This window comes from Eriocheir sinensis, chromosome 12 (assembly GCF_024679095.1).
Source record: "Eriocheir sinensis breed Jianghai 21 chromosome 12, ASM2467909v1, whole genome shotgun sequence".
In the NCBI taxonomy this organism is placed as follows: domain Eukaryota; kingdom Metazoa; phylum Arthropoda; class Malacostraca; order Decapoda; family Varunidae; genus Eriocheir; species Eriocheir sinensis.
In genome coordinates, this window is record NC_066520.1 from 23,010,627 (window position 1) to 23,030,630 (window position 20,004).

Genomic DNA, 20,004 nt, shown 5'->3' on the forward strand with positions numbered 1-20,004 from the left:
AATGGTGAAGTATAGAATAAGGAGATAGAGAAAAACAAATGATGGATACGATAATGAAGTATGGAACAACGAACTAAAATAACAATGGTAGAAATATGGAACTAGAGAGAAACGAAGGGTGGAAAAAAATAAAAAAAATGAAGTATGGAATAACAAACTAGAGAAAAAACAAATAGTAAAAATGAGAAAGAAATGAAGGACAAGGATCTAAAGGAAAACGAATGACGGAAATGGAAACAATGAAATAAAGCATAACAAGGTAAGAAAAAAAACAAAACAATGGTAGACAAAAAGGAAACAATAACGGATAACAAAACACTAAATGATGATAAATATAAATAAAAACTGTTAAACTAATGATGATTCCTATGACATACTAACACATACTAAACCCAGCAACACGGAGCATAAGGGAACGAGCAGTGACTCTCTTGTGACAGCGAGAGAAGGACAAGAAACAAAGAGACGAAGAAGAGGAGGAAGGAAGAAGCACAAAACATCCAAAGTCGGAGATAACAACCTTCAGGACGAGAACTCTCCACTATCTCACTCTATCTATCTATCTCTCTCTCTCTCCCAGTACAGCCATAACTCACTCCTATAACCACAATATCAAATTCTGCCTTTTACACACAAACAAGAACGTTTAACTAAGACTGCCTTCGTAAATTTTTCACCGAGGGTCTCAGTCCGGATCAGAGGCAGACGCAGAAAATGCCTTGCCTGTGTTGTTTGTAAATATCAGTGACCCGGGATACCCACGCTGGCAGCTGACTCAGTTTTCCTCCTCCCGACCGCGGACTGCATACTGTATCAAAGGCGAGTGGGTGAGAGGCGAACAGGCAGAGAGACAGCCGGATAAAAGGGCTTGAGAACTTAGGGAAGATACATTGTTTTGGAATCGAGCAGACTATAAAGAAACGATATAAACCCTAACGCCATGTTAAGGTTAATTTGACATGTGGCTCATCTTGTTAGCTTTTCAAGACGCTCCTGTAGATTAAAAAGGAAACAAAAGGAAAACGAAGAGAGGGGAAAGGACGGAAAGAGGGAAGGGTAACAGTCGCAGGGGGTAACCGGAAAAATAATAGGCCGTGTTTCTGTATCCAAGACCCAATTCAAGTATTATCAAGTTATTTGGTGCTATATATTAGACAAAATTAAACTTGCCGGTAATTCTAGTTCCAGCAAACCGTGAATGCAGAGAACTACTGTTGCATGACGACACACAAACACACACACACACACACACACACACACACACACACACACACACACACACACACATCCACTCCCCCTCCCCTACATATCCACTCCCTCCCCCTCCCCCAGTCGGAGTCCCCCACACAACCCCTCTCCCCACAAACAAACCCTTTAGGACAATTTGCCGGCACGAAGTCATGAAATAGTCGACCTTGCGAGCCACAGAGCTGCTGCATTCAGGGCGAAGGGGGAAGGAGGGGTAGGTGGGGGGACTGCGAAGGAGTGGGGAGAGAGGGGGAGTGGGCGAGGGGTCAGAGTAGCGTTGTGCAGTGTCTTGCTGTGTTCATGGGCGGTTAAGTGGAGCATTCCATTGTATTAACTCGTATTGGTCTTCCTTTTGTGTCTCATATCCAGTGTGTGCCTCCTGTGCCTTTGTGTTTTAGGGCGCCTTTGTATTCCCCGTGTTTTTATATTCCTTTTTGCGCTCAAGTCCTTTGTCTCTTTATACTTGAATCGAGGTACGAGGCGTTTTGGCTGCACTCGAACGTGGCGGACTCCAAGGCAGACGATGGAAAAAGTGGACCCTCTGAAAGCGCTGCCGGACTGTTCTTAATGGCCAGAATAAATCAATCCACCTTCATTAATTAGTCTCAGTGTGCTCGATTTCAAGGAGACGTTTTGGCTGCTCTCGAACGTGGCAAAGGATAGAAAAAGTGGACCCTCTCGAGGTACCGCCCCAAAATGCACTGCGAAACTGTTCTCAATAGCCAAAATAAATAAATCCACCTTCATTAATTAGTCTCAGTGTGCTCGAGAAGGAGGAGGAGAAGAAGAAGGAGGCGTTTTAGCTGAACTCCAACGTGGTGGACTCCGAGGCAGAGGACGTAAAAAGTGTACCCTCTCAACTCGCTGCCCAACCGTTTTAAATTGCCAGAATAAATCAATCAACCTTCATTAATTAGTTTCAGTGTGCTCGAGAAGGAGGAGGAGTAGAAGAACGAGGCGTTTTAGCTGCACTCCAACGTGGTGGACTCCAAGGCAGAGGATGTATAAAGTGGACCTTCTCAACTCGCTGCCCAACCGTTTTAAATTGCCAGAATAAATCAATCCACCTTCATTAATTAGTCTTGCATCGGATAGGCAACACTGCACTAGTAAAACAGCTAAGGGGGAGGAGCAGGCACACACACACGTACCCCACCCCCCTCTCCATCCCGATAAGGACTCTTCACTCATTCCGATCCGTCAGTTCCGATACGTTGACAAACACGAATAAAATCACTGCAGTTTACGTTCTTCATTAAACCAATCTGCCGCTCTCTACTAGTCGCGTTTCGTAGCGCTCTACGTGTCAACACTCGGTAACGATGACGTCGCTTACGGCGCGGAGACTGCGTTCATTAGGCCGAGACGCAAGATCGATAGGTTAACGAGGTTGCTGCCAATCTGTGAAGTTATGACAAAGTTAACAGGTCAGCCAGTGTCGGAGGCCCTCCTCGCTCCAGTTGCCCGAGGAGCTATGCTTAAACAAAATCTAGTTAAACATAGGTTGAATAAAATCAAGTAAATAAAGGGACGAAAACTGGCCTGAGACTACTTGAAATAATATATAGCTAAAAAATGGGTTCGAAATCACTCATATTTACAACAACAAAACAAGAATCATTCAACGCACTTCTTCACGTCAGTATATAGATAAAGTCATTCAATGAACACCTAAAGACAACCTATCTAACCCTTGAGAATGCGACTGAAGATTTGTTACCAAGTTAAAAATCACGTATACTCAAGAAATCAAACCCATGACTAATTTCCCAATGATTTCTAACGTCAAATCATCAAATGACAAAGGTAATGCATGGGAGTGGCACGAAATCAGCACACTCATGCCTTTGAATTACTACCATCTATGATACTAGGTGCTATTCTTGCTCTGGTTTCATTTCTTATTACATGAAGTGATCGCAAAGGCTGGATGTTTATTCGTCGCTATAACAAGACGGTATAAGTCCGGGCCACAGTGGAGTAAGAGGTGAGTGTCCAGACTGAATATTCCAAACAGTGCTTCTTCCCCCTCTCCCATCCCCTCCAGCTCCATGGCACATCTGATTCAGTGGCTTAATATGCAATTCAAATGTTCGAAGTAATCTGCAAAGTCCGTGGACATTCGCACGCCCGGCACTGAATCGCTATCACCGCCAGGAAATTGATTATTAATGAGTTCAACTTATCTCTCGTGAAACAGCGAGTTTTATCTCCCGCTCGGCGACAAGAATTCCTGTTGACAATACTGCAGCGAGGAAGGAAAGGACAGAATTTTCTCTTGCTTATTCTTCCGTGGTTTTGATATACGAGTCGGGAGTTTAGGAATTAAAACGAAAGATTCCTCGCCCGGACTTATCGAAAATATGGGGGAAAAATGCGGGAAATTAAGGAGAGCGGGGAAAGGAAGGAAGGAATGGTGAGTGAAAATGAGAGTTTGGGAAGAAGTGTGGAGGAAAAGGGAAGCTAAAGGACCTCATAGGATTTAGTTTACCATTTTAACATCGACTGCACAAGATTCATAACAGCGTATCTAATAGCAACAGTGGATGAAAGGGTGAGTGAAAATGAGTGTTTGAGAAGAAATGCGGAGAAAAAGGGAAACTAAGGGACCTCAATATAGTTTCTTTATCATTTTAACATCGACTATAAAACGAAACAAACAAGAAAGTGAGTGTTTGAGAATTAATGCAGAGGAAGGGGAGACTAAAGCACATCGTAATAGTTTTTTCATCATTTTAACATTAACTATAAAACCAAAACAAACGTGGAAGTGAGTGTTTGAGAATAAATGCAAGGAAAAAACGGACACTAAAGCCCTCTATTTTTTGGTCGCCCCATAAGAATTTCGTTTACCATTCTAACATACACTATAGAAAAAAAAACATAACCCTACATCTAATATCAACAATGAGGACCAAACAAACCAAGGAGTGGCTATACCGTGACAACTCCATTCAGGACAAATTATTGCACCTCGTCTCCAGTAACGAAAAGTCAACCTTCTCTCAATATTGTATCAGTTAAAAAAAAAGCCGGACTATTTTTTGGTCGCGCCAAGATAATTGGTCACTCATCAAACGCGACAGCATGATCAAAACGAACACGCCAGAGACACTGCGAGACGGAGGATCGGGAGGACAAGCGGGAAGGGACGGGGGAAGACGAGAAGGGACGGGATGGGACGGGAAACAACGGGGAAGGAAACAGAGGAAGAGGAACGGGATGGGACGCGAGGGGAAAGGAGAGAAGAGGAGAGGAAGGGAAAGAAAGGAAAAGGAAAGGAGAGGAAAGGAAAAAAAAGGTGAAAGGATGTGAAAGGAAGGATGAGGAAAGACGAAAAACGAAGAAAAGAAAGGACAGGGGATGGAAGTGACGGGAGAGGACGGGAAAGGAAAGAAAATGCAAGTGATGAAAGTAAGGAAAGGAAAGGTGAGTAGATGAAAGGCTGTGAACGGAAGGAAGAGGAGAGACAAGAAGCTGAAAATACATAAGGAAGGGGCAGGAAGTGACAGAAAGAGAGAAGGGAAAGAATCGTACTGAACAGAGAAGAAGGGGCGGGATAAAGTAAGTAAGGAAGGGAATATCAAAGGAAGGGAAGGTAAGGTAAGGCAGGACACAGAACTAAGAGGTCAGAAAGGGATAGGAGGGGAGAGAGGAGAGAATTCAAAGGCGAAACGAGAACGGTGGAGTGACCTAAATGAGTGTTAGTGCGGTGAAGAAGCGGGGAGAGAAAGCATTGACGAGGAAGAGAGACAGAGAAAAGAGAGATAGAAAAAATGCACTGAAACTGAACAGAAAAAGAAAAAAAAAGAAAAGTGAGGGAGGGAAGAAAACAAAAGAGCAAGAAAACAGTAGAGCAAAGAGAAATGGAGAAGAGTGGAGATTGAAAAAGAGTGAGTGGACGGTGGAGGAAAAAATAAAAGAACGTAGGAGAGAGAGGAGGAACATAGACCTCAACATAGCAGAGAAAAACAACAAAAAGGTGAGAGCTATAACGTGTTGCAGTGTCACATCCGGAAAAAAATATAATGCAAAACAAACCTTCCGCCGAGATTGCTGATAATGATACGGCCTAATCTCTGGGCTTACTCGTGTGCCAACTGCGGAAAAAAAGGAAAAAAAAATAATATGAAGTGAAAATTATTTGACTTCGTGGTTGTTTTGGTTTTATGTAGCCAAGGAATACGTATGGAAGGTCACTAACTAACTATCCGACTGACTGACTGACTGATTGACTGACTGACCGACTGACTTACATTCAAACACTCTCTCTCTCTCTCTCTCTCTCTCTCTCTCTCTCTCTCTCTCTCTCACTCACTCTCTCTCTCACTCACCCTCACTTTCTCACTCACTCGCTAACTCTCTAACTAAAAATATCATGCCCCTTCAGACCGCCAGTGACCTTGACTCTACACAGCTTAAAAAAAACACACAACAAAACCAGGAAAAACGAAAGAGAAAAGGACCCCCAAAAAAGAGTTTAAAACTAGTGTAAGAAAGTAAACACCCCCTGCTGAGCTGAGAGGCACGAGGAAGCATTGTGTCTGTCCCTGGTGGTGGTGGAGGTGGTGGTCAGGGAGGGTAGTGGTGGTGGTTGTGCTGCAGTAAAAGAATTCGGACAACAATGGTCAGAGCAACGATCCCAGCGGCCGGCCAGTGAGCCTCAGCCAACCTCCAAATGAAAGCAAAATAGTGCGTGGGGTTATAACAAGGATTCCGAAATTGTTGACTAGAGAGGCCGACTCGCTGGGGTACCATAACGTTTTTGGCAGCCCCTCCGCACCGTCCACAAACAACCATCGCTTTGTAGGGTCCAGCAGCATCCCAGTCAGAGGTTTACAGGTCGAAAAATTTAACTAACAGCGAGGGATAAATATTTAAAAGAAGGGAAATCAGTTTTTAATGAGGTACTTCGAGTTCTGAATATGTAGGAGAAGGGATGTCAATATTTTATATGGTAATTCGAGTTATGAGTATGTAAGAGAAGGGATGTCAATATTTTGTAAGGTATTTCGAGGTATATAAATGTGAAGAGATGTCAGTAGTTTATGAGGTATTGCACTGTTCTCGGTTAGGCCCTTCAATAAACCCACAAGTCTTCTAGTGGTAAAATCAAGAGTGTCACTTCGACAATTCCAACTGCTAGGTAGATAAATTTAAAGAGAGAGATGATGAAAACGTACTGGCTTAACACCCTAAACTATACCCTATCGCAAAGAGTCCACACATGTCAGAGCTTGTTAGGTCGAGAAACTACAGAAATAATAGGGAGAAAAGCTAAAATGACACTCCACTATACTGGTTGAGGACGAAAACAAGATAAAGTGGAGTGTGTGTGTATGTGTGTGGGTGCGTGTGTGGGTGGGTGGCTGGGTGGCTTGGGGGTTGTGTGTGTGTGTGTGTGTGTGTGTGTGTGTGTGTGTGTGTGTGTGTGTGTGTGTGTGTGTGTGTGTGTGTGTGTGTGTGTGTTTTGCGTTTGGTTCCTCCTCGCAAAGTCATTTTCTGAGATTGTAACGACTTTCATTCGATACTTGCTCCTGATGGCCGGGCGAGGGTGGGGAGCACAAGTGGCGTATATCCCCAGACCTCGGTTCCTTGACTCTTAGCTGTTATTGGGTTAATTCTCATTGGCACGAAAGTTACTATATTGCTATCATTGCCGTGAGTATCTGGGACCGGACGAGGCTGTGGGAAGGGAGAAAAGCTTTGGATAATCACAGAAACCAAGGCGTTTAAGAGATACGGCCTTTGTTTAGGAGTGTAGCAGAGGTCATAGGCGTCATTCAAGGTAGTACGACGTGGAATGAAACTTATTATGTTACTATCGTTGCCGTAAGTATCTGGGACTGGATGAGGCGATGGGAAGGGAGGAACGATTTGAATAATCACAGAAAGCAATGAGTCTAAGAGATACGACCTTAATTTAAGAATGAAAGATAGGTCATAGGCGTCACTCATCGTAGTACATTGCTATCATTGGAGTGAGTATCCGGGACTGGACGAGGCGGTGGGAAAGGAGAAATGCTTTGGATAGTCACAGAAAGCAGGGAGTTTAAAATATGCATCGCAGTTCCTTTGTTTAAGAGTGAAAAAGGATCATAGACGTCACTCAACGACTACAACGTGCAATTTAAAACTAGTGGAGGAAAGAATCTGGTAAATAATCGCATATATAAGGAAGAATAAACATGAAACACAGCTTTTGGCCGCTCTTTCAACACACAAACAAAAAATTAAAGCTGAAGCAGAACGTTTGGCGCCCTTCAACACGCTGCCCCGTCGATGTCGTAATACAATAGCGACACAGACGAGCTTCGAAACTAAATAATAATATAAACAAAACCGAGAAACATGAAATATACTAAAAAAATCCCTATCTCGTGCTCGTCCAGTGTGCCTTTGTTCCTCTACCTCGTTGTTCCCGTTAGTTATGTCACTGTCACGTCTCGCCGAATTCGTTAAAAAAAGTATCCGATGGAGTTAGTGAACTATACTTATGTTAGGAAATATATTTGCAGGGAGCGAAATATTTCCCGGCTGCAGCGAGGCGCGGCGAGGCTCGCGCTCACCTGCCATCCATCACGCCCTCAATCAGGACCCGCGGAACCCGGACGGGGGGCGTGAAGGGCGGAGCTGCGATACCGAAAACCTGGCATTATATTTGAACCTATGCGGGACCTGGATCGGGGCATAAAGGGCAGTACGTGAAAACCTGGCATTATATTTAAATCTATGGGATTATACTTTTGAGGCGGTGAAACTATATAACCTACGTGTTAGGGTCCTTAAAGAGCTGGACTGCGATATGAGAAAAACTGACATTATATTCAAATCTATACTATTATACTTGTGTGGCTGTGAACCTATATTTTCTACATTTATTGGGCCCTTAAAGGTAATAGACACACACTACGTAAACTGTTTTAAGTCCCACAACAAAGAGCTGATCTGCGATACCCATAAACCAAACATTATATTAAAATTTATAGCAATATACTTGTGTGGCGGTAAAACTATATATTATATTATATTCTTATGGCCTTTAAAGGGGGAAGGAAACACACTACCTTAACCGTTTCAAGTCTCACAATGAATGCTGTGGAGTAATATACCAAACACATTCATGCAGTACGGTAAAGTTAAATACATATAAGGAACCATTGCTATAAACACCTGAACTATATATAACTAGGTATAGGCTTTGAAACGTATACGGCTCTTCTGGTGTCAACGGGAACAAGGCTGACGTTTAATTCATATTCTTGTGATGCAAATGCAATTATATATTGATGACTAATAAGAGCGGAACCTTTTTTTGTTGTCAGCCAATAGCATCGAGTTAAATAATGCAAACCGGGAGTGAAAAGGAAATAACGATTCTGCCGGACCAGCTAATTCCTATGTAAATAAGGCCCCGTGGCACACGTTCATCCATAAACTTTCAGCATTGCCGCTCTGTGAAAATAAAGAGGAAATCGCGCATCAGTCATCTCTTAAAAGCCAGCCTGTACCTCGCCCTCACAACCCCTTCTGGCAGTCCATCCCTCGCCCTCCCAACCCCTCCTACTGCCAGTCCCGTCCATCGCCCCCACAAGCCCTCCTCCTACCAGCCCGTCCCTCGCGCCCACAACCCCTCCTACTGCCAGCACGTCCCTCCTCCTCCTCCTTCTCCTCCTCTTCCTCCTTCTCCTCCTCCTGCGGCCGTGGTGAGCGAGGGAAACTTTTAGGTTGAGGCGGCGCGGCGGTGTGACCTACAATTACCATTACCGAGCACTTAGAACCCTCCCGGGGGCGCGCGGAGCCTACCTCAAGACGGCTCAACTCCCGCCCGCCCTCTGACCTTCACGATGGTCTTGCGGAGAGGAAAGGACTTGAGTAGCGGGAAAGCGAGAAGTGAAGTGAAGTGAAGTGAAGGGGAGGATATAGTCGTGAAATACTCGTTTTTTTTATGGTGTCGCTGTTTTTTACTTTTTTTATAGATTTAATATATGTTTTCACGCATATCTTTTCCCTTTACTAACTTATCTAACCGTTTTTTTGTTTGATATATTTTTACTCTCTCTCTCTCTCTCTCTCTCTCTCTCTCTCTCTCTCTCTCTCTCTCTCTCTCTCTCTCTCTCTCTCTCTCTCTCTCTCTCTCTCCTTCCCCACACGGCCGCTCTTCCAAAAGCCATTACGAGACCCAAAGTAAAAGTTATACCAAAATCATAACGTCGAGAATCTGCATAACTAGGTACAAACTTACACAGCTGGGAGCGCGCTGATATTCATGGTGATCATACGAATTTGTAACTTTGCTTCCTCATCTTATTTTGATTTTTTTTCTTTATTATTTTCTTTCTCACGCTGTTTTTTGTGGTTTCTTTTATTTATTGTTTCGTTATCTGCTTCCTTCTCTCCTTTCCTCCTTTTTTTTCTTTCTTGCTTTCTTCCTTTTTTTCCTTCCATCCATCCTTCATTTCCTCCTTTCATCCTTCCTTCCTTCCTTTCTTTCTTTCTCTTTTTCTTCCTTGTTTCATTCGTTCCTTCTTTCCTTCCTTCTTTCAGTACATCTTTATCTCCTCTATCACTCTATCTATCTATCTATCTATCTATCTATCTATCCCATAAGGACCCCAGGCTGTTGCACCTACTCATTATATAGGACAAATTACTAGCACACTTTTAGGAGTTTGCAATAGCCCGTGGAAAAAAATATCCATATACGTGGGAGTTCCCTTCGTACCCACACCTTTGCGGAAACTCTAAAACTTGCACCGTAATTATGGGCACGTGCCACGGTTGATTAAAGGCGTTGGGATACATGGGGATTAAAATTATACATGCATTTCTATTGACGACGTGAAAGGGTGAGCTCAGACCCAGAGGGGAGAGGAGGAGGCGGGTTCGCATCGTAGGAAGCCGAGTTAACTAAGCCTTAGACGGCCCAAAAAGGAGTCAGGGGGATGCCAGACCTGACGTACATTTTTGGTGGGCACTAAGGTCTAGCTGTGCGTGTGCGTGTCAGTGCCCGTCCGAGATTGTGTTGGTATTTTCAAAGTGCATACTGCCTCTCTTTCTATCTATCTCTGTATCTACCCTTCTATGTATCTATCTTCCCCTCTGATAATACGGTAGCAAAAAAGTCTACGGATATGGTATTACATATTTCACTAATTTCGGATATATTTATTAAAGAGATTTACCCCTAACACTCTCTCTCTCTCTCTCTCTCTCTCTCTCAGCAGTTTTGAGTTGGTTATTCAAATCTCTCTGAATATTTTTACCCCCGACCAAAATGTATTTATATCGCAGTTTCCGAAATAAAAAGAGTACGCAAAATAGCTCCGCCAAATGCCTTGATAATTAATTACTTGATCCCCTGAGTAAGCTGCTGCATTTATTCAGTAAATCTGCACTTTTGTAAATATTGCAGATTCCGGGCCCGGCCAGTTTACACGAGTGCCACTGTGTGTGTGTGTGTGTGTGTGTGTGTGTGTGTGTGTGTGTGTGTGTGTGTGTGTGTGTGTGTGTGTGTGTGTGTGTGTGTGTGTGAGAGAGAGAGAGAGAGAGAGAGAGAGAGAGAGAGAGAGAGAGAGAGAGAGAGAGAGAGAGAGAGAGAGAGAGAGAGAGAGAGAGATGGTAGGATAAAAAAATAAAAAAGATTTGCAGCATCCGAGTCCAGTTCGTTTCCTCAGCCATCGCCGAGGAAAGGAAAGAAATAAATGTGTATAGAAAATGTTCACGGGATTTATAGGCAAGCGTCGGAAGCATTCATTCGGCTGAGGGTTTAGGTGGTGGTGGTGGTGATGGTGATGGTGATTTTGATAGTGAGTGTGACTGAAACTGTGATTGGTTGATGCCTCTCTAAACTCCCCTTGAAGAAAAACATGAGTGGAGATGGAGGTGTTGGTAGTTGGGAGGTTGATGGAAGTGGTGACGGTGGTAGTGGTGGTGGTGGGTGATAGCCCCTCCAAGCACCAGTCAGTCAGGTATAATGATGATGGCGCTTGCTCAGAGTGATGATGAGTGACAGAGGAGGTGGTGTCAGAATCATTATGTACGGTATATGAAAATGATAGTAGTCGTGGTGATGGGGAACTGGAAATGAGAAGAAAAGAGGGAGAAGAGACAACAAAAGAGAAACTCGAACCTAATACATATACATAACCTTAAAATTTCACGTGGCCCACAAATACACAGAGCAGAAAGAAGGCATGATGATAGATAAATAGATAGATATAGCTACACCTTATATGCAGTCACTTCAATGCATGTAGGCAGCGTAATGCATCATATATATTGCCAAATACGAGGAAACACCGTATATATATATATGAATGTAGGCAGCGTATATATATATATATATATATATATATATATATATATATATATATATAGCTACACCTTATATGCAGTCACTTCAATGCATGTAGGCAGCGTAATGCATCATATAAATAGCCAAATACGCGGAAACACTGGACGTTGTGAAATCTCGGATGAAGGCTGCAAAAATATAATGATATAGAGATATAGCTACACCTTATATGCAGTCACTTCTATGCATGTAGGCAGCGTAATGCATCATATAAATAGCCAAATACGTGGAAACACTGGACGTTGTGAATTCCCGGCCGGACGAGGGAGAGCCCAAGGGATTTGGCGGGCCGCGTTCACGTCCGCGCTCTGTCGAAACACAACATTCATTGACTAGAAGGGAAATTTGGCAGAGAAGCGCCGCGTTGGGCCCATCAGCGAGGATGAGGCAGACGGGAAGGTATTTGTGTGTTTGTGTTTGTGTGTGTGAGGGCGGGGAAGAGGGAAGGGTATAAAAGAAACAGAGGAAACGGACAAGATAGACAAAACAAGAGAGAAGAAGAGAGAAAAGGAGAGGAGTTGAGAAGAGAATAATGAGGTAAGAGGAAAGGAAAGAACAGGATGAATGAAAAATAGGGAAGAGAAAACAAATACATGAAGAGAAAATGAGAAAAAGAGAAAAAGAATGGAGAAGACTGGATACTAAAGAGAGGAGAGACAAGGAAAGAACAGGAGGAATGAAAAAAAAATAGGGAACAGGAGAGGAATGAAAAAAGAGGGAAAGGAGAAGAGAAAATGACCAGGAGCAAATGAAAAACTGAAAAAAAGTGACAGGAGAGATGAAAAAGGAGACAGAGGAAAGAAAGACACCATCAACAACGACAGAGAGAGGTGGAACTCATACCTAATGCATATATAACAGAAAACCTCACGGGAGCGACCCACGAATGCATACCAACGCGCGAGAGGGAGCGAACATCCTTTAAACAAAACAAATACACACAAGTCAAGCTTAATTCTGCCCAGGAGGTGAGCTGATCCATGCGAGGGGCTATTAAAACGCGATACTCAGGCAAGGAGGAAGTCTCAGGGAGTGGAAAAATTGCGCCGTGTTTCCCCTTAACAGATTAAAAGCGCTTGTTTACGGCGTAGTTATTCTCGGTGTGGAGGATATCAGGGGCAGTAAATTAGCTATGAGACGGAAGAGTTGCTGCCGCTGCAAAGGAAGAGGGAGAAGAAGAGGGAGGGAGAGAGAGAGGTTGCAGTTTCCCAGGACTTTCATTTCCTCGACATAAGAGTGAAGAGGATGCATGCTTTATCCTGAGGGACGGACTCATCTTCATCACGAATTTCTCATGTCTTAGTGGAGGCCATTAACATGTGAATAATAGAACCTGAACTATCACTCACCAAAGCGAACTGGGAGCATAGAGTGCACTTCCATCTCTTCTAGCATTGGGAGAGGAGGTTTAGGGAGGTTTAACATTAAGTAATCGATCCACTGGCCTTTACTTGACACCACCTCCTCTACCAAACCGGTCTTCTTGTTTTTTTGAGTTCTGGATGTCTTGAACTGTTCTTGGTTAACTATGGATAGCTAACCAGTTACATATAGGTGTGAACTAATGGAAATTCAAGGGTAGATGGAGCTCAGAGGGGTCACCTAATACTGTAGATCGGAGAAGTTGAAGAAAATAGAATGACTCTCCCGTGTAGCTCTCCAGAAAACGAACCTAGTATGAGAATAAACATTAGAAAAAAAAACCGAGATCGCAAAACTAAATATTTAAATGGTATTGAGCGTTGCTGCTATCTGGGGAGGCGGGAATGCGAAAATAAGAGAATTATCACGAGAGTAAGTTTATAAAATGTAGAAATAGCAAAAACTCAAATAGTTGGGCGTAAAACAATGTGTAAAACGGGAATGTGTTATCGAGAAGTCGTCGCCTCAGCACACGCTTCATAAATCCAACAAACGTAACGAAATTAAATGAAAACCCGTCAGCTGAAAGGTTAACTCTGCGTTACTCTTTGCAGGTATTTGTAAATGAAGTTATTCTATTTCTTAACCACCAACTATTTGCTATCTATTTTTAACCATATCTACAAACCATATTTTAACTATCCTAACCATAACCATACCTTGTAACCATATTTTAACCGTCAACCATTTTCTAACCATTTCTATAACCATGTATTCCAACTATATTTAAACTATTGTAGCCATAACTATCTTCTAACTACGTTTTAACTATTTTTAACCCTCTTCTATTTTTAAACTAACAACTGAAAGGTTAATCCTCTGTTAGTCTTTCCAGGTATTTTTGAATGAGAGAGTTTAGTATATTTTCTAACACCAAACACGGTTAAGTCTGTCATATGAGGAAGTGATGTCCATAATAGTAACGATAACTAAGCCAGGTAAAAGTAATATGTGTATGTCTGTGGTCACTTTTTATAATACCAAACGTACTTAAAACTCTCATATGAGGACGTGAAGTTCTTAATAATATCGAAAATTTAGTCAGGTAAAAGTAATTCATGCATGTCTGTGGTTTCTTTTTATAATACCAAACGCACTTAAAACTCTCACATGAGGAAGTGAAGTTCTTAATAATAATGAAAGCGAAGGCAAGTGAAAGATATATATGCATGTCTGCGGCTTCTGCTCTCCCGACACGATTCAGCTGGCAGGCACGAGGAGGCTTTTCTTCGGGATAAAAATACCAATCAACAAAACTCATAAAACAACCCTCGGAATACCAAACCATTTATTTTTCACTTCAGGAGCTTCGGTGTTTTAACTGTTAAGAAAATAAAAAGCCCCGAATTTTACTGCAGCCGTGGGGTTTCTTTGCCGGCGAGCCTCACCCGGCGGGGCAGCGGCGTATGAACAAGCAAACACGAAAAACATGAAATACTTTTTTCTCCTCTTTTTTCGGCTTGGTTTTGCTCCGTTGTGCCGCATCACTACACAGGATGGTCCCGACACCCAAAAATTATATTCACGACTACACAGGCATTGGGCAAAGGAAAGAATACACAGGGAAACGAAACAAATGTACAGTTGATAACACGCCAGGAAACAAATATCAGACGTGGGAGAAAAATATGATTATGACCAGGAATTAAACAAACGGAGGATGGAAAAATGCCGAATTAACCCCACAGTCGGCTAAACAACGTAGATACTGTAATTAGGATCGGAAAATGAGTCCTGATGCCACAAATGAAAGCTCTAATATTTTCCAGCTCGCGTAGAAAAATGATACGGTATTATTATGAGTAGGAAGTAGAAAAATGAGACATAGAAAAATGAGGCAGTATTATCATGAACAGTAAGTAGATTCAGCAGGAGAAAAGCTCATACTTTACAAAACAAATGACAGGGAAATGAGATGGGAGTAAAATGCAAAGAATGTTACGACCTATGTATGCTCAGACTAACCATGTAACAACCACCAGCAACACCGGCCAAAAACACATCTGAAAAGGACATAAATCAAATGACAACAAGGAACGCTTCACCGATCTTTGCTCAGAGATGCTCAACGTAACTTCCATAACTGTCCTCCTTCGACTAGGCCTAAAGGTAGCTAGGATATGAGAAAAAGAAAGAAAAGAATACTATGAGGAATGTTGGTTCATATGAAAACAAGATGCTCTATGTTCCTTTAAACTTGATAATAAGCTCTTGCGATTAACATAGATCCTACCAGTGTGTGAGGAACGATATGAAAGACAGAGAGCTAAAGATATTACTGACATTTCCCCATTTTATCCACGCTCTGATAGCATAAAGTCTAGCTAGCGTGTCAGAATCATCCACCATTACCACCTCTCTCGTCCGGGTCACCCTCATGCCACCACCGAGCGAGGAACCTAACATTTACGATGGAGGTATGCACGACAAATTGGAATATCTCTTTTTCCCGAGTGTGTTTAAGAAGTCTGAAGATAATTACCGGCCATAACGAGGACACGGTTTTAATTTAGTGTGTCATACCTGCTCAGTGAAAATTTCTTAACCCAACAACCTGATATACCACACCCTTAACCTTTGATGTACTTTAAAACATGAAAAAATGATTTGTATACTCGTTTCTTGCTTAACCTGAAAGGTAGCGTATGGTAAGTGGGGTGGCTGTATGTTTACCTATGCTTTTTTATGAGTACCACACGGAAACATTCGACTACTTTTTCTTTGCTTTGAATCCTCCTCTCACCACCACTTTTTCATCTTCAAACGCTTATATTTGTTTAGAGAGACCCAAGCGACCCTCTTTTATCACCTCCACCCCCTCACTGCACTTCTCTAATTACAAACTTCTTACTTTTTGACACGTTTTTGCTCCCTACAATTTTTCCGGCCTCCTAGTCTTTCCGTACCATCCTTCCCTTTTGGTCCATTCGTACCCATCTCTACCTTCTTCTCTTCTCTCCCATGGCTGATAGAATGGCTTGAAGGAGGAGCAACAGAAGGAGTGAGACGGTTTATATAGTTAAGGCTTGAAAATGAACGTGAGGAGAGAGATTCGGTGCTTATGTAATGGATATGTTACGTATAAGAGACCCTTGGAATGAAATGTGGAGTGATATAGAAGATACAAGATATGATGGTGCAGAAATCTAGCAATAAGGGCTAACGAAATAAGGGGAAGCAGAGGAAATGGTGACTGTAGACCGAATACGTAACGATGGAGGAAGGCAGTCAGGGATATAGGGCAAAGTTAATAAAGTGAAAGTATGGCGGTAATAATATCTCTCATGGTTGATATGGACTAGCGGGAACTCAATAAGGAACTGAGGACTAGGAATTTGATACAGCTTCACGGAATTTCTTTTTAGCAATAATGAAACTAAGGCAATTTTATGACGTCTACATCTTATTGTGCTTCATTTTATTTGAAATAAAAGAGTAGAAAGAGACAATCAGAGGAGGAGGAGCTGAAGATGAAGGAGAAGGAGAAAAAGAAGGAGGAAGAAGAGAAGGAGAAAGAGAAGGAGGAGATGGAGAAACTGAAGGAGGAGGAAAAGGAGAAAGAGAAGGAGTAGTAGGAGGAGGAGAAGGAGAAAGAGAATTAAAAGGGAAAGGAGGAGGAGCTGGTGGCGGAGAAGGAGGTCGAGTAAGAGGAGAAGGAGAAAGAATAGGAGGAGGAGCTGGAGGATTCGGAGGAAGAGGAAGAGGAGTAAGAGGAGGCGAACCGTGAAAGGCATGGCCATTATTAAGTGAAGGACAGGTAGGGGAGAGATTATTATTAGAGGCGAGGGGAGGAGGCGGAGCGTGAGGGATATGACACAAGGAGGAAAGAATCAGACATGTGCAATTGCGTGAGCGCGTGTGAAGAGTCCCGGTTTTCCTCGCTTTCATTATCAATATTAATCCAGTTTCTTTCCTGCACCGTCGACGTATGTAACAGTAATTGGAAAACGATACGAAATAAACGAAGAGTGCACAATCAAATGTCAGATGATAACGTAAAATTGTGTGGTATAATAACTCGGATGACAGATGGACGAGGTGTTGAAGGGGAGACGATGGAGTTTGCCGAGAGACACAAATGCATCATCTCCCCTCGCGTATAATTACAAGCTTTTAACGAGAACAATACTGGCCATTTTCAACCTTCCTCTTTTCATTGATTTACATATTGATTAGATAATTACTTCCCCTCCCGCCCTTCAGCAGAAATTTAGTTATCTTGTGAGCGTTTTATTCACACTTTTTGATGAATTAATTAGTAGTCTCTTCGTCAGTACCTAAAGAGAAGTTCATAAACACGTATTACTCGCGATCTTTAATGGAATAGATAATTGCTTCGAAGTATTTATATGTGAACTTAATAACAGGCTGCATGGAAGTCAGTATACCGAGACCTTAGTTTCAGAAATACGCAATAGACAAAACGTTAAATGATATACGAGAAGAATATAGTTAGAAAAAGAATGAAAAGGGGAAGATGTAAAAGGCGAAAGGCAAAAATGAGATGCGAGTAAAAAATAGTTAAGAGAAAGATAAGGATTAGAGAAAGATGAAAGGCAAAATGAGATACGAGAAGAACATAGTAAAAAGAAAGATAAGGATCAAGGTAAGATGCAATACATAGACGAAAAAAGGAGGAGGAAGAAATGGAGGTTGAGATAATATTAAAAAGTAGCTCGTTCCCCATTCTTTCTCCTACTCTTCACTTTATTCTCCCCTTACCCTCATCTCTCACTCCCTATCCCTCTTCCTCTCCCTCTCCCTCTCACTCTCATAAGTAAACAGCCTAACATCAAAAGCTAAATTACTTCTGGCCGGCACACATTCTAGAGTCACGAGGCGCCTGCGAGTGTGGGGACATCTAGCGGGCGACCCAGGCATGAGAGTTTGGCGCATACCCTCCTGTGACCTTCCTTCATATATCTAATTAACTAGCGGGCCGCGGCAAGGGGGGAAAAGGCTTTAACTTCCTCTCACAAGCAAGGGAGAGCAAAGGCCTGTAGCGTGCATGGCCCTCTGTTGGTTGGCGGCTGGGACCTTTTGCAGGGATATTTTTTTTCGTGCTGTAGAGTAATTACGTCGCTGCCACAAGTTTATGCGCTGATTGCTCTTACGCTTTGCTCGTGGGATTAAGCTTCTGTTTTACTGCTTGGTATCAAAGGTTGCTTGTTTCTTGTCCTCTGGTTATCGTTTGGGTTGGGTTCCGGCACTACCAAGGAATTCCAGCATCCAGAGAGGCCTAAATCTTAAGCACAACCCCCTTAAATAAAGCACAAAGACGTCATGGAAGGAGCTCAAACCTAAAAGACGATCAGGGTACGTAGCATGATTATTTTCTGGCCACACCCACACACCCACACACCCACACACACCCACACACACCCACACACGGTCAGACTACGGCACCTTAAAAATGACCCAGCACTCCAAAAGGCCTAAATCTAAAGCAGATCCCCCTTAAATAAGCACAAAGTCGCCATGGGTTGATCTCAGACGTAAAGACAAAATCAATCGACGCAACATTATTATTTTCTAGTCACACACACACACACACACACACACACACACACACACACACACAAACACACACACAGACACACCGGCTAACTCACCTAACAAGTCCGGTATAATTGGCTACATAATGACAGGCGTCGCTCGAGGCATTAAATCGCTCACCGCAAAATACCTAATCCTTAAATTGCTTTCGATCTAGTTTCTTTTCTCGTTGTCCTTTGATGTAATGTTTTGCTGCGTGACGCTCTTTTGTTGTTCCTACTAATGAGTTAACGAGAGACCAGACAGACATGTAGACGGACAAACAGGGAGCCAGACAGTGAGCCCCGACGGACCTGACCTGCCTCCCAATAATCCTATACTGGTGAAATCGTGAAAATAAGAGAGGGAGGAATTACGCAACAGAAGAGAGCTCCGACCTCTTCCCCACTTAGTATTTGATTCACGCAGAGAGTCAGACAGTCAGGCCCCGACGGACTTGACCTGCCACACGATAATCCTAAACAAGTCGTGCAAACGTAGAAGAAAGAGAGGGAGGAATGACACAATAGAAGAGAGCTCCGACTCTTTCTCTATTTTGTATTTGATCCCCAGAGAGAGCCAGACAGTCACCCCCGATAGACCTGGACCCTTAGTCTCAAACGTTTCGACGCATACGTACTTCTAATTAAAAAAGCTCTCGTGGGGGATTTATTAGAGCTTCCCATGGGTGGCTTCATGACCCTGCCGGTAGATTGGGAAGGTGTCTACGCCATGAACGGGGGGACACTAGCTTGCACCTGTCTTTAGCTTTGTGGACTTCAAAAACATCGGTAAATAGAGCTTGAGTGGTCTAAGAATACGCCCCCTGACCTGCACCATGATAATACCTAGTTGGTCTAGTTGTAAGGGATGGAGGAATGACGCAATAGGACACTGACCCTTATCTTGTATCAGATAGCTGGAGTCTACTTGCTTCCTCCTCTGTACTGGAAGTGGCGGTAATTGTGTTAGTGAGAGAGGAAATAATTACATCACAGAAGAGAGCCCCGACCCTTTCCTTACCTTGTATCTGATGCGTGGAGTCTACTTGCTTTCCTCCTCTGTACTGGAAGTGGCGGTAATGGTAGTGACGGTGGTAGTAATTGCAGTGGGAGGTTTCTAATTAAGTCACTACGGCATCTCTGCAAGGACAAGAAAGTAGCAAGTAAAAAAATTGTGTGGAAAAAGAGTACATGATATTCGTCCATGCCAGAAGGACAATACATTTATATTTTTTTTCCCTCTCTGGTTCATATGACAAATTGTATGTTGGTCGTCCATTTTTCTCTCTCCCTTGAGCTTCCCATTTGCTCCGCTCCAGTGTGGGTCTTAAGGGTGCTGTTCTTTGTTGTTGTTATTTGCTCTTGTTATTTTTTTGTTATTTCTTGGTCATTTTTGTTATTTTTTGTTATTTTTTGTTATTTCTTATTGTTACTTTGTTA